This window comes from Nerophis ophidion, linkage group LG13 (genome assembly GCF_033978795.1).
Source record: "Nerophis ophidion isolate RoL-2023_Sa linkage group LG13, RoL_Noph_v1.0, whole genome shotgun sequence".
NCBI classification, from domain to species: domain Eukaryota; kingdom Metazoa; phylum Chordata; class Actinopteri; order Syngnathiformes; family Syngnathidae; genus Nerophis; species Nerophis ophidion.
This window is the reverse complement of record NC_084623.1, coordinates 15201426-15214454: the sequence shown is the minus strand read 5'-3', so window position 1 is coordinate 15214454 and position 13029 is coordinate 15201426.

Here is a 13029-nt window from a genome sequence, read left to right as displayed (position 1 = left end):
GTGACAAGTTTTATATTTCATCAATGGGGACCTTGTCTGGCTGCATACTTGTAAACATTTCATATAATTGTGTGCGTGCGTTTGTGTGTGTCATATGTCCATTGTTGCCGGCAAGTACATAGAAGGACACAGATGAAGGATATCCTGCTGAAACTGGTATTATGTACCAAGTCATCCGGCTGATTGTGAACAAATATCAGTGAGTCACTGAGTACTAAAATACTGATGCACTCTACTCTATACTTGCATCCCCCCCCGAGGGGAGACCGAAAGCAATGGATGTCGAGCGGGTCTAACATGATATTTTGAAACTCCAGTCCATAGTCGATCCAACATAACAGTGAGAGTCCCGTCCGTAATGGAGCCAGCAGTGTTATGGATTAAATAAGGGGAGATGACGGCAGACTGACACCAGAGGATTTGTATGTTCAATAATTTATTATCCATCCATCCATACCATTTTCTACCGCTTATTCCCTATGGGGTCGCGGGGGGCGCTGGTGCCTATCTCAGCTACAATCGGGCGGGAGGTGGCGTACAGCCTGGACAAGTCGCCACCTCATTGCAGGGCCAACACAGATACACAGACAACATTCACCGGGGCGGTATAGCTCGCTTCGTAGAGTGGCCGTGCCAGCAACTTGAGGGTTGCAGGTTAGATTCCCGCTTTCGCCATCCTAGTCACTGCCGTTGTGTCCTTGGGCAAGACACTTTACCCACCTGCTCCCAGTGCCACCCACACTGGTTCAAATGTAACTTAGATATTGGGTGTCACTATGTAAAGCGCTTTGAGTTACTAGAGAAAAGCGCTATATAAATATAATTCACTTCACATACTCACATTCACACACTAGGGCCAATTTAGTGTTGCCAATCAACCTATCCCCAGGTGCATGTCTTTGGAAGTGGGAGGAAGTCGGAGTATCCGGAGGGAACCCACGCATTCACGGGGAGGACATGCAAACTCCACACAGAAAGATCCTGAGCCCAGAATTGAACCGTGACTACTCAGGACCTTCGTATTGTGAGGCAGACGGACTAACCTCTCTGCCACCGTGAAGCCCAATAATTTATTATATATATGGTAAATATACATAATAAGAATAATAAACAATATTAATGAACAAACCAGGGAAATGAAGTGTGACAAAAACTCAAGAGTGTATGGTGTAAGACTAAGTGTAGAATTTAACAGGAGCGTGTATTACCAAAGTGTTGAACGAGATACGAGGAAGTCCAGGGGGCAGGCAGGTGATCCATATTGCGTCATATTGCATTCTACATGTATCTCTTATGTTCGACTGCCATTATGTTGCAGTGTATACGTATCTCTTATGTGTGACTGCCATCTACTGGTCACACTTATCATTTCACCATGTACCAATTAAAGTAGCTTCGAGGTCGGTAAGCACAAACAAAATGATTCGATACATTGGGGCGCACCGGGCAATAAGGCGCACTGTTGAGTTTTGAGAAAATGAAAGGATTTTAAGTGTGCCTTGTACACTGCAAAAAGTCAGTGTTAAAAAAAAAATAATAATAAAAATAGGGGTATTTTATTTGAACTAAGCAAAATTATCTGCCAATAGAACCCAAAAAAATCCGGCTTGTCAAGACTTACCAAAACTAGTCAAATTAGCTAACCTCAATGAACCCAAAAATACCTGAAAATAAGTATATTCTCACTAATAACAAGTGCACTTTTCTTTATAGAATAAAAAATAGACCTTTATGCTCAATATGTTGAAAAATGTTCTTAAATTAGAAAGTAAATGTTAGTGCCATTATTTTGACATAACGATATGCGCTCGGCATCATGTTTTTTTTTTTTCATGCCTTTGCATCAGTTGATATTCTAGTTTCAGGAGTGTTTTACTCAATATAGGTCATAAAACCTCAGCAACAAGCTGTAATATCTTACTGAGGTCATTTAGGACCAAAACCCTTTAAAAAAAGTAAAAAAAACTCTAATATAAAATCTGCTTAGTGAGAAAAATTATCTTATCAGACAGAAAATAAGCAAAAATCACCTTTATTTGAAATATTTCATCTTAGATTTCAGTTTTTGCAGTGTAGTCCGAAAAATACTGTAAATATACCTTCAAGCCATACCACAGTCTTCAAAATCTTCCATCCATCCATCCATTTCCTACCGCTTATTCCCTTTCGGGGTTGCGGGGGGCGCTGGCGCCTATCTCAGCTACAATCGGGCGGAAGGCGGGGTACACCCTGGACAAGTCGCCACCTCATCGCAGGGCCAACACAGATAGACAGACTACATTCACACTCACATTCACACACTAGGGCCAATTTTAGTGTTGCCAATCTTGTACAGCTTTATTCAGATACAAAATTGTCTTTGTCCTTTAGCAGCGTGCATTATTATTTTTGGCCATCCACTGTTTTAGTGATAAAGCCCTCATAAACACAATGTCGTGACTATAAATTGTGGAAAGTAAAAAGCTCATAGCACTGAAACTGTTTGTGCCCCATGACAAATACGCATAAATCTCCGCACAGGAACAGCAAAATATTACTTTTATGAAGATAACGTTGCATTAGTTAGATTTTTCTCAATGTCGTAAACACTTTATTGTCCTTTTGCTGTAACTGCAGGGTTACAAAAACTCGCTCTGTTTGCTCCTTTTGACAGGAATGCCAAAAACCTCAGGGACTAAAGAGTCACTTTGTTAGAGTAACACAGATACCTTTGGCCTTTTCTCGCGCACTGACGTCACAAGCTTTCTTTTGTGTAGGCGAGTGTGTGGGTCAGCATGGCTTATCCATGGCTCTTTTCTGCCCAGCTTGTATTATTTTAGTCCTGACTGCGAGTCCTATAAACATGCCAGTTGGCAAAGTGAACTTGATTAAAAGGTTGCTTTGGGGCAATAATGTTGGGAATTAGGTATTGGGGGATCAAAAAGAGTGTAATGTAAGCTTTTGAGTCCATCTCCAATACTTGGGCCTTGGTGTGGTGACACACCTTTAGCTGAATGTAAGGAGCTGAAAATGATCCTACCTATGGATTCAAGTATAGTTGGTACTACAATAGATTAGATTGTATTTTTCGGGAAAAGCGGAATTATTTTTGAAAATGCTCAAAAATGTGAATGTTGTGAATAGTTGGTGTTGGAATTTTTCAAATCGGCCAAGAAATCTTGAAGTAGTACATTTTCAATTGAGAAATGGCATTACAGAGTTCCTGGAATTTCGGGATAAGCGGGTATTTTTCCTGTTCAAAAAACAACTTTGTTTTTTGTCTTGTTTAAGAGGTATGGTTTGACAGTGGAACGATTGAAACAGGTTGAAAAATGTGGAAAGACTAGTCACCAGAATAAAGGGTGAAATTAGGGCTTCTGGAAAACCAGGAATTCTGGAAAATCTTGGAATTGTTTTGAACGTGGAAACAAGGGAAGTTTGAATTTTCTGGATGGTGAAATGTGTTGAAGGTAAAATTGGTTGAAAAATGTAGAAATGGTGGAAGTTTGAAAAATGGCCAATATTTTTGGAATGGGAAAAATGTGGTGAAGAAGGAGCTGAGCCAGAAGGCAAAACTCTCAATTTACCGGAAAACCTGTAAATCTGGGAGATCTGGGAATTTTTGGAATTTGTCAAGGGAAAGCCCGCAATTCCCTAATAGGCTGAACAGTTTGAAGTTGGAACGGTTTGAATCGGGTGAAAAATGTGGAGAAGAAGAAGAAGAAGTTGAAGAATACATTTTGGTATAGAAAACCATACGTATCATTCTGTGAATGCTTTGGAGCATTCACACAATGATACATTTGAAACCGTGAAGGCAAAACACAAGAAACGTCATCTGAATTTGGAATGCGCGGCTCACTAAAAACTTCCAAGAACAAAATCAGTGATAGCATTGGTAGGAAGGTGTAGGACGGAGATGTCACGTAGAATGTCAAGGGAAGTGAATTATATTTATATAGCACTTTTCTGTAGTGACTCAAAGCACTTTACATTGTGAAACCCAATATCTAATTTACATTTAAAGGGGAACATTATCACCAAACCTATGCAAGCGTCAATATATACCTTGATGTTGCAGAAAAAATACCATGTAATTTTTTAACCGATTTCCGAACTCTAAACGGGTGAATTTTGGCAAATCAAACGCCTTTCTGTTTATCGGTCTCTTACCGATGACGTCAGAACGTGACGTCACCGAGGTAACACACCCGCCATATTCATTTTCACATTACAAACACCGGGTCTCAGCTCTGTTATTTTCCGTTTTTTCGACTATTTTTTGGAACCTTGGAGACATCATGCCTCGTCGGTGTGTTGTCGGAGGGTGTAACAACACTAACAGGGAGGGATTCAAGTTGCACCACTGGCAAGAAATCTGCCGACAGACCCCCATTGAATGTGCCAGAGTGTCTTCACATTTTACGGGCGATGCTAAGACAGACATGGCACAGAGATGTATGGATAACCCATCCATCCATCCATCATCTTCCGCTTATCCGAGGTCGGGTCGCGGGGGCAGCAGCCTAAGCAGGGAAGCCCAGACTTCCCTATCTCCAGCCACTTCGTCTAGCTCTTCCCGGGGGATCCCGAGGCGTTCCCAGGCCAGCCGGGAGACATAGTCTTCCCAACGTGTCCTGGGTCTTCCCCGTGGCCTCCTACCGGTTGGACGTGCCCTAAACACCTCCCTAGGGAGGCGTTCGGGTGGCATCCTGACCAGATGCCCGAACCACCTCATCTGGCTCCTCTCGATGTGGAGGAGCAGCGGCTTTACGTTGAGCTCCTCCCGGATGGCAGAGCTTCTCACCCTATCTCTAAGGGAGAGCCCCGCCACCCGGCGGAGGAAACTCATTTCGGCCGCTTGGACCCGTGATCTTATCCTTTCGGTCATGACCCAAAGCTCATGACCATAGGTGAGGATGGGAACGTAGATCGACCGGTAAATTGAGAGCTTTGCCTTCCGGCTCAGCTCCTTCTTCACCACAACGGATCGATACAACGTCCGCATTACTGAAGACGCCGCACCGATCCGCCTGTCGATCTCACGATCCACTCTTCCCCCACTCGTGAACAAGACTCCTAGGTACTTGAACTCCTCCACTTGGGGCAGGGTCTCCTCCCCAACCCGGAGATGGCACTCCACCCTTTTCCGGGCGAGAACCATGGACTCGGACTTGGAGGTGCTGATTCTCATTCCAGTCGCTTCACACTCGGCTGCGAACCGATCCAGTGAGAGCTGAAGATCCCGGCCAGATGAAGCCATCAGGACTACATCATCTGCAAAAAGCAGAGACCTAATCCCGTGGCCACCAAACCGGAACCCCTCAACGCCTTGACTGCGCCTAGAAATTCTGTCCATAAAAGTTATGAACAGAATCGGTGACAAAGGACAGCCTTGGCGGAGTCCAACCTTCACTGGAAACGTGTCCGACTTACTGCCAGCAATGCGGACCAAGCTCTGACACTGATCATACAGGGAGCAGACCGCCACAATAAGACATTCCGATACCCCATACTCTCTGAGCACTCCCCACAGGACTTCCCGAGGGACACGGTCGAATGCCTTCTCCAAGTCCACAAAGCACATGTAGACTGGTTGGGCAAACTCCCATGCACCCTCAAGAACCCTGCCGAGAGTATAGAGCTGGTCCACAGTTCCACGACCAGGACGAAAACCACACTGTTCCTCCTGAATCCGAGGTTCGACTATGCGGCGTAGCCTCCTCTCCAGTACACCTGAATAAACCTTACCGGGAAGGCTGAGGAGTGTGATCCCACGATAGTTGGAACACACCCTCCGGTCCCCCTTCTTAAAGAGAGGGACCACCACCCCGGTCTGCCAATCCAGAGGTACCGCCCCCGATGTCCACGCGATGCTGCAGAGTCTTGTCAACCAAGACAGCCCCACAGCATCCAGAGCCTTAAGGAACTCCGGGCGGATCTCATCCACCCCCGGGGCCTTGCCGCCGAGGAGCTTTTTAACTACCTCAGCGACCTCAGCCCCAGAAATAGGAGAGTCCACTACAGATTCCCCAGGCACCGCTTCCTCAAAGAAAGACGTGTTGGTGGGATTGAGGAGGTCTTCGAAGTATTCCCTCCACCGATCCACAACATCCGCAGTCGAAGTCAGCAGAACACCATCCGCACCATACACGGTGTTGATAGTGCACTGCTTCCCCTTCCTGAGGCGCCGTATGGTGGTCCAGAATCGCTTCGAAGCCGTCCGGAAGTCGTTTTCCATGGCTTCCCCGAACTCTTCCCATGTCCGAGTTTTTGCCTCCGCGACCACTAAAGCTGCACACCGCTTGGCCCGTCGGTACCCGTCCACTGCCTCCGGAGTCCTATGAGCCAAAAGAACCCGATAGGACTCCTTCTTCAGCTTGACGGCATCCCTCACTGCTGGTGTCCACCAACGGGTTCTGGGATTACCGCCACGACAGGCACCAACAACCTTGCGGCCACAGCTCCAATCAGCCGCCTCGACAATAGAGGTTCGGAACATGGTCCACTCGGACTCAATGTCCCGCACCTCCCTCGTGACATGTTCAAAGTTCTCCCGGAGGTGTGAATTGAAACTCTCTCTGACAGGAGACTCTGCCAGACGTTCCCAGCAGACCCTCACAATGCGCTTGGGCCTGCCAGGTCTGTCCGGCATCCTCCCCCACCATCGCAGCCAACTCACCACCAGGTGGTGATCGGTAGAAAGCTCCGCCCCTCTCTTCACCCGAGTGTCCAAAACATAAGGCCGCAAATCCGATGACACAACTACAAAGTCGATCATGGAACTGCGGCCTAGGGTGTCCTGGTGCCAAGTGCACATATGGACACCCTTATGTTTGAACATGGTGTTTGTTATCGACAAACTGTGACGAGCACAAAAGTCCAATAACAAAACACCACTCGGGTTTAGATCCGGGCGACCATTCTTCCCAATCACGCCTCTCCAGGTTTCACTGTCGTTGCCAACATGAGCGTTGAAGTCTCCCAGTAGGACAAGGGAATCACCCGGAGGAGCACTTTCCAGTACTCCCTCGAGTGTACCCAAAAAGGGTGGGTATTCTGAACTGCTGTTTGGTGCGTAAGCACAAACAACAGTCAGGACCCGTCCCCCCACCCGAAGGCGAAGGGAAGCTACCCTCTCGTCCACTGGGTTGAACTCAAACGTACAGGCTTTGAGCCGGGGGGCAACCAGAATTGCCACCCCAGCCCGTCGCCTCTCACTGCCGGCAACGCCAGAGTGGAAGAGGGTCCAGTCCCTCTCGAGAGAACTGGTTCCAGAGCCCTTGCTGTGCGTCGAGGTGAGTCCGACTATATCCAGCCGGAACTTCTCTACCTCGCGCACTAGCTCAGGCTCCTCCCCCCCAATGAGGTGACGTTCCACGTCCCAAGAGCTAGCTTCTGTAGCCGAGGATCGGACCGCCAAGTGCCCTGCCTTCGGCTGTCGCCCAGCTCACAATGCACCCGACCTCTATGGCCCCTCCTATGAGTGGTGAGCCCATTGGAGGGATGACCCACGTTGCCTCTTCGGGCTGTGCCCGGCCGGGCCCCATGGGAACAGGCCCGACCACCAGGCGCTCGCCATCGTGCCCCAACTCCGGGCCTGGCTCCAGAGCGGGGCCCCGGTGACCCACGTCCGGGCGAGGGAAATCTGGGTTCATTTCGTTGTAATTCTGTATGGATAACCTGCAGGTTGTATGGATAACCTGCAGATGCATTTGCAACGATTAAGTCAACGAAATCAAAAAGGTGAGTTTTGTTGATGTTGTTGACTTATGTGCTAATCAGACATATTTGGTCACGGCATGACTGCCAGCTAATCGATGCTAACATGCTACGCTAATCGATGCTTACATGCTATTTACGCTAGCTGTATGTACATTTGAAACTAGATACCCACATTTAATGCGAAACAAACACTTACCAATTGACGGATTTAAGTTGCTCCAGTGTCACAAGATGCGAAAGTCCTGATCGTTTGGTCCGCACATTTTACCGGCGATGCTAATAAGGCAGCCATGCTATGGGCCACTTCATTAGGTACACCCATGCTGCAGCCGAATAGCGTCAATAGCTATTCGCTCAATAGCTTCAATTTCTTCTTAAATTTCGTTTTCGCTATCTGCTTCCATACTCCAACATCTGTTTCAATACATGCGTAATCTGTTGAATCGCTTAAGCCGCTGAAATCCGAGTCTGAATCCGAGCTAATGTTGCTATATCTTGCTGTGGTAACCGCCATGTTGTTTGTATTGGCAGCACTGTATGACGTCACAGGGAAATGGATAGTGGTTTCGAAGATAGCGAAAATAAGGCACTTTAAAGCTTTATTTAGGGATATTCCGGGACCGGTAAAATTTTGAAAAAAACTTCAAAAAATACAACAAGCCACTGGGAACTGATTTTTATTGTTTTTAACCCTTTTGAAATTGTGATAATGTTCCCCTTTAAACCAGTGTGGGTGGCACTGGGAGCAGGTGAGTAAAGTGTCTTGCCCAAGTACACAACGGCAGTGACTCGAATGGCAGAAGCTGGGATCGAACCTGGAACCCTCAAGTTGCTGGCACGGCCACTCTACCAAGCGAGCTATACCACCCTCAGAATAAGATCTTTTCCAACAAAACAGGAGCAACTGTCTTCACGTCCAACTGAGCTCACAGTGAAATGGACAGGACCTCAGAGTTGTGTCCACAAACTAATCCCAAGCAGACAAAAACCTGGGTAAACACTGGAAGTAGGGTAGACGAGAGGATTGTATGGGTGGTCCCTTTTCAAACAAAAAGCTCATTAAGCAAATAGGTCGGATTCTTCAGTAAATAATGAGACGGTTCCACCCGAACAATTTTGTGGGCACGAGAGCTACATTTCAATTGTGACTTTAACACGTTGAGAATGTAACTACAGTATTAGGTTACTTCAACCAAGACTGGACTTGTAAGATATTTTCCAACACTAATCATGTTTTAGTGAAGGAGGGGGCGGTTGTTGAGGTCTGTGGGTGTCTGTGTGTGTGGGTGGGGGGGTAGCGGGAGTGTATATATTCTCAAGTATTATATATAAAATCCGTTCATGAATGAGAATATCCGTTCGGCCACCGTGTTCAATGGAGAAGTCTGATCTACAAAGTTTGCAGGCAGCATACCCCTTCCCCTTCGAGCTGTCCTGGATGAACTGAAATGATTTTTTCTGATCATTTTGGAACTTGCAAGCGTACTTTTTCTCCTTACTCGTCACCGCCATGTCTCTGCTTCCTTCTTCTGCTTCATCTTTCTTAGGTTTTTGGACATTACTACTTGCCGAGGTTTTGAAGCAATGCATGATGGGAATCCAGATTTTGCGTGTCAGCGTATTAACATGCCGGCTGAAATAAACACACACTGAGAAATAGCTCCGTGCCTGCCTACTTTATGGGTTATAGATAAACCTATGGATAATGGAGATCTACTGTGACAGTCTTCTCAAGCCGTCGTGCGGGTTCCAAGGACCGTCAAGCAAGGACATTGTCAGGCTTGTATGTGTTTTAGTTTTTTCTCTGTGTATGTTTAGTATTTCCTGTCCTTAGTTCCTGTCAGCACTCTTATTTTGGGTCAGTTTCCTGTTTGTCTCCCTGTGTGCTGTTTTCCCTCAGCTGCGGCTGATTGGCACCTAGCCACACCTGTGGTCAATCAGCTCGCTCCTATTTTACCTGCTTGGTTCGTCCAGTCAGTACTGGATTATTGTCGCTCTTGTGTCGTTGCTACCTATCGTGCCGTGGTTTGTTTTCCCGTGGTGCAAAGCGATTGGAACGAACCTGGAGTAAAGATAAGGACATCTTTTAATCTATAACTCCAAATAAAGTACAAACAAAAGCGCTCACAGAGGAGGTACAAAAACTTGGCTCTGAAAACAAAAACTTGCACTAAGGCAAAACTATGGACATAAAACAAAACTTGCACTACGGGATGAATAACGAAAAACTTACTTGGAACGAGAAAGGAACATGGATCATTGGCATGGAAAACAAGGGGGTGTCGAGGGTGAGTAGAAGGTGATGTCTGACTGCCTGGCAACTACAGGCTTAAATAGAGGTGACGTGATTAACAACAGCGCAAGTCCAAATTAATCCGGTGCGTGACATGAGGACAGGTGAAAACTAATGGGTTGTCACGGAAACAAAGCAGGGAGTGAAAAAAACAGGAACTGACAGAGTGCAAGAACCAAACAGGACATAGCCAAACTAAACATTATCACCAAGACATGGCAAGTCTATGGCTTTTAAATCAACCAAACATTCAATACATTTTTTTGAATAAAGAGGGATTTTTTTCCATCGACTAACTTTAAACGACTCACTCAAAACATACTTTCTGAGAAGAAGGAGCGGATCAGAGCAGCAGGTGGCAAACAAGTGCAAGTCTTTATTTGGATGCAGTCGGGGGTGGGGCGGAGGCGTGGTTGGGGGCGTGGTTTGGGCGAGGAGCGTGGTTAAGAGGGGTGGCGTATAAAATCACCAACTCGAGTATTCATATATATATATATATACATATATATGAAATACTTGACTTTCAGTGATTTCTATCTATATATATTTATTTTATTATATATATAAATAAAAGAGGGCTTCACGGTGGCAGAGGGGTTAGTGCGTCTACCTCACAATAAGAAGTTCCTGCAGTCCTGGGTTCAAATCCACGCCCGGGATCTTTCTGTGTGGAGTTTGCATGTTCTCCCCGTGAATGCGTGGGTTCCCTCCGGGTACTCCGGCTTCCTCCCACCACCAAAGACATGCACCTGGGGATAGGTTGATTGGCAACATTAAATTGGCCCTAGTGTGTGAATGTGAGTGTGAATGTTGTCTGTCTATCTGTGTTGGCCCTGCGAGGAGGTGGCGACCTGTCCAGGGTGTACCCCGCCTTCCGCCCGATTGTAGCTGAGATAGGCGCCAGCGCCCCCCGAGACCCCAAAAGGGAATAAGCGGTAGAAAATGGATGAATGGATATGAATAAAAGAAATAGTTGAATGTCCGACGGCACCTATCTAATACACGGTAATAAAAACACAGTTGTTCTACTAACTGTACTGTGCTTGCTGGTTAGTAAAAAAAAAACAACAACACTTACCTTTCCCTATTTGAGTAACCTTTGTTCTGCCATTTGCGTATTGGCGAGCGATCTCCGAATCCGAACATCCTTCACGGATTAGTTGTAGACATCCGCAAATGAGAACGGGATGTTGCTTCCAGCTATCAGCATAGCCATCTTTGTCTCAGCATAAGATACACAATCGGGTCTACATTTTGCGAGGTGGGCCATAATACTGGGTTGTGAACGATGCTGCGCTGCGGACAATTTGAGCTTCGCTGACCGAAAATTTACAGGCAACATACCCCTTCTCCTTCGAACTCTCCTGGATAAACTGAAATTCCATCCATCCATCCATCCATCCATCTTCTTCCGCTTATCCGAGGTCGGGTCGCGGGGGCAGCAGCCTAAGCAGGGAAGCCCAGACTTCCCTCTCCCCAGCCACTTCGTCCAGCTCTTCCCGGGGGATCCCGAGGCGCTCCCAGGCCAGCCGGGAGACACAGTCTTCCCAACGTGTCCTGGGTCTTCCCCGTGGCCTCCAACCGGTTGGACGTGCCCTAAACACCTCCCTAGGGAGGCGTTCGGGTGGCATCCTGACCAGATGCCCGAACCACCTCATCTGGCTCTTCTCGATGTGGAGGAGCAGCGGCTTTACTTTGAGTTCCTCCCGGATGGCAGAGCTTCTCACCCTATCTCTAAGGGCGGAGGAAACTCATTTCGGCCGCTTGTACCCCTGATCTTATCCTTTCGGTCATCACCCAAAGCTCATGACCATAGGTGAGGATGGGAACGTAGATCGACCGGTAAATTGAGAGCTTTGCCTTCCGGCTCAGCTCCTTCTTCACCACAACAGATCGGTACAACGTCCGCATTACTGAAGACGCCGCACCGATCCGCCTGTCGATCTCACGATCCACTCTTCCCCCACTCGTGAACAAGACTCCTAGGTACTTGAACTCCTCCACTTGGGGCAGGGTCTCCTCCCCAAACCGGAGATGGCACTCCACCCTTTTCCGGGAGAGAACCATGGACTCGGATTTGGAGGTGCTGATTCTCATTCCGGCTGCTTCACACTCGGCTGCGAACCGATCCAGTGAGAGCTGAAGATCCCGGCCAGATGAAGCCAACAGGACCACATCGTCTGCAAAAAGCAGAGACTTAATCCCGCGGCCACCAAACCGGAACCCCTGAAATTCTTGTTTCCAATTGTTCTGGAACTTGCAAACGTATTTCATCATTTTGTTCGTCGACGGTGTAATATGTTGGGTTGGAGTCAATAACCAGGCGACGTGATGAAGTTACGTCTCTTTACTGTGGGCTTCAGAACAAATGTAGAATATATTTACATTCTATTCTATGCACAGTAGATGGCAGTATTGTCCTGTTTAAGAGGGTCACAACATTGAGTCAGGTCTCACTCAATGTTGGGGGGCGTGGCCTCCAGCTCCGCGTGAATTTCGGGAGATTTTCGGGAGAAAATTTGGAAATCCGGGAGGGTTGGCAAGTATGTTTGTGTCCCCTCTTTTGTGATAAAGCTGTGATTTGGTTCCCTAAATGGCAGCAGGCAGTCACGCGGTTAAGTGTAACTATAGGGCTGTCGAAAATAACGAGTTAAATCGTTTAGTTAATCACTAAAAATAGCCGCATTATTCATGTATAAATGCAGATTAATCACGCAATACGTGCTCCTTTACCTTAACCGTTGATAGTTACTTGAAATTTGTGTTTTGTTATATGGTCATGGTCAGCTCCATGCCTGAGTCAGAAGACTTGAAATTTCAGTTCAAAAACACCCTAACTGGACTTTAGATAAAACTAACATGTACCTGGGGATAGGTTGATTGGCAACACTAAATTGGCCCTAGTGTGTGAATGTTGTCTGTCTATCCGTGTTGGCCCTGCGATGAGGTGGCGACTTGTCCAGGGTGTACCCCGCCTTCCGCCCGATTGTAGCTGAGATAGGCGCCAGCGCCCCCCGCGACCCCAAAAAGGG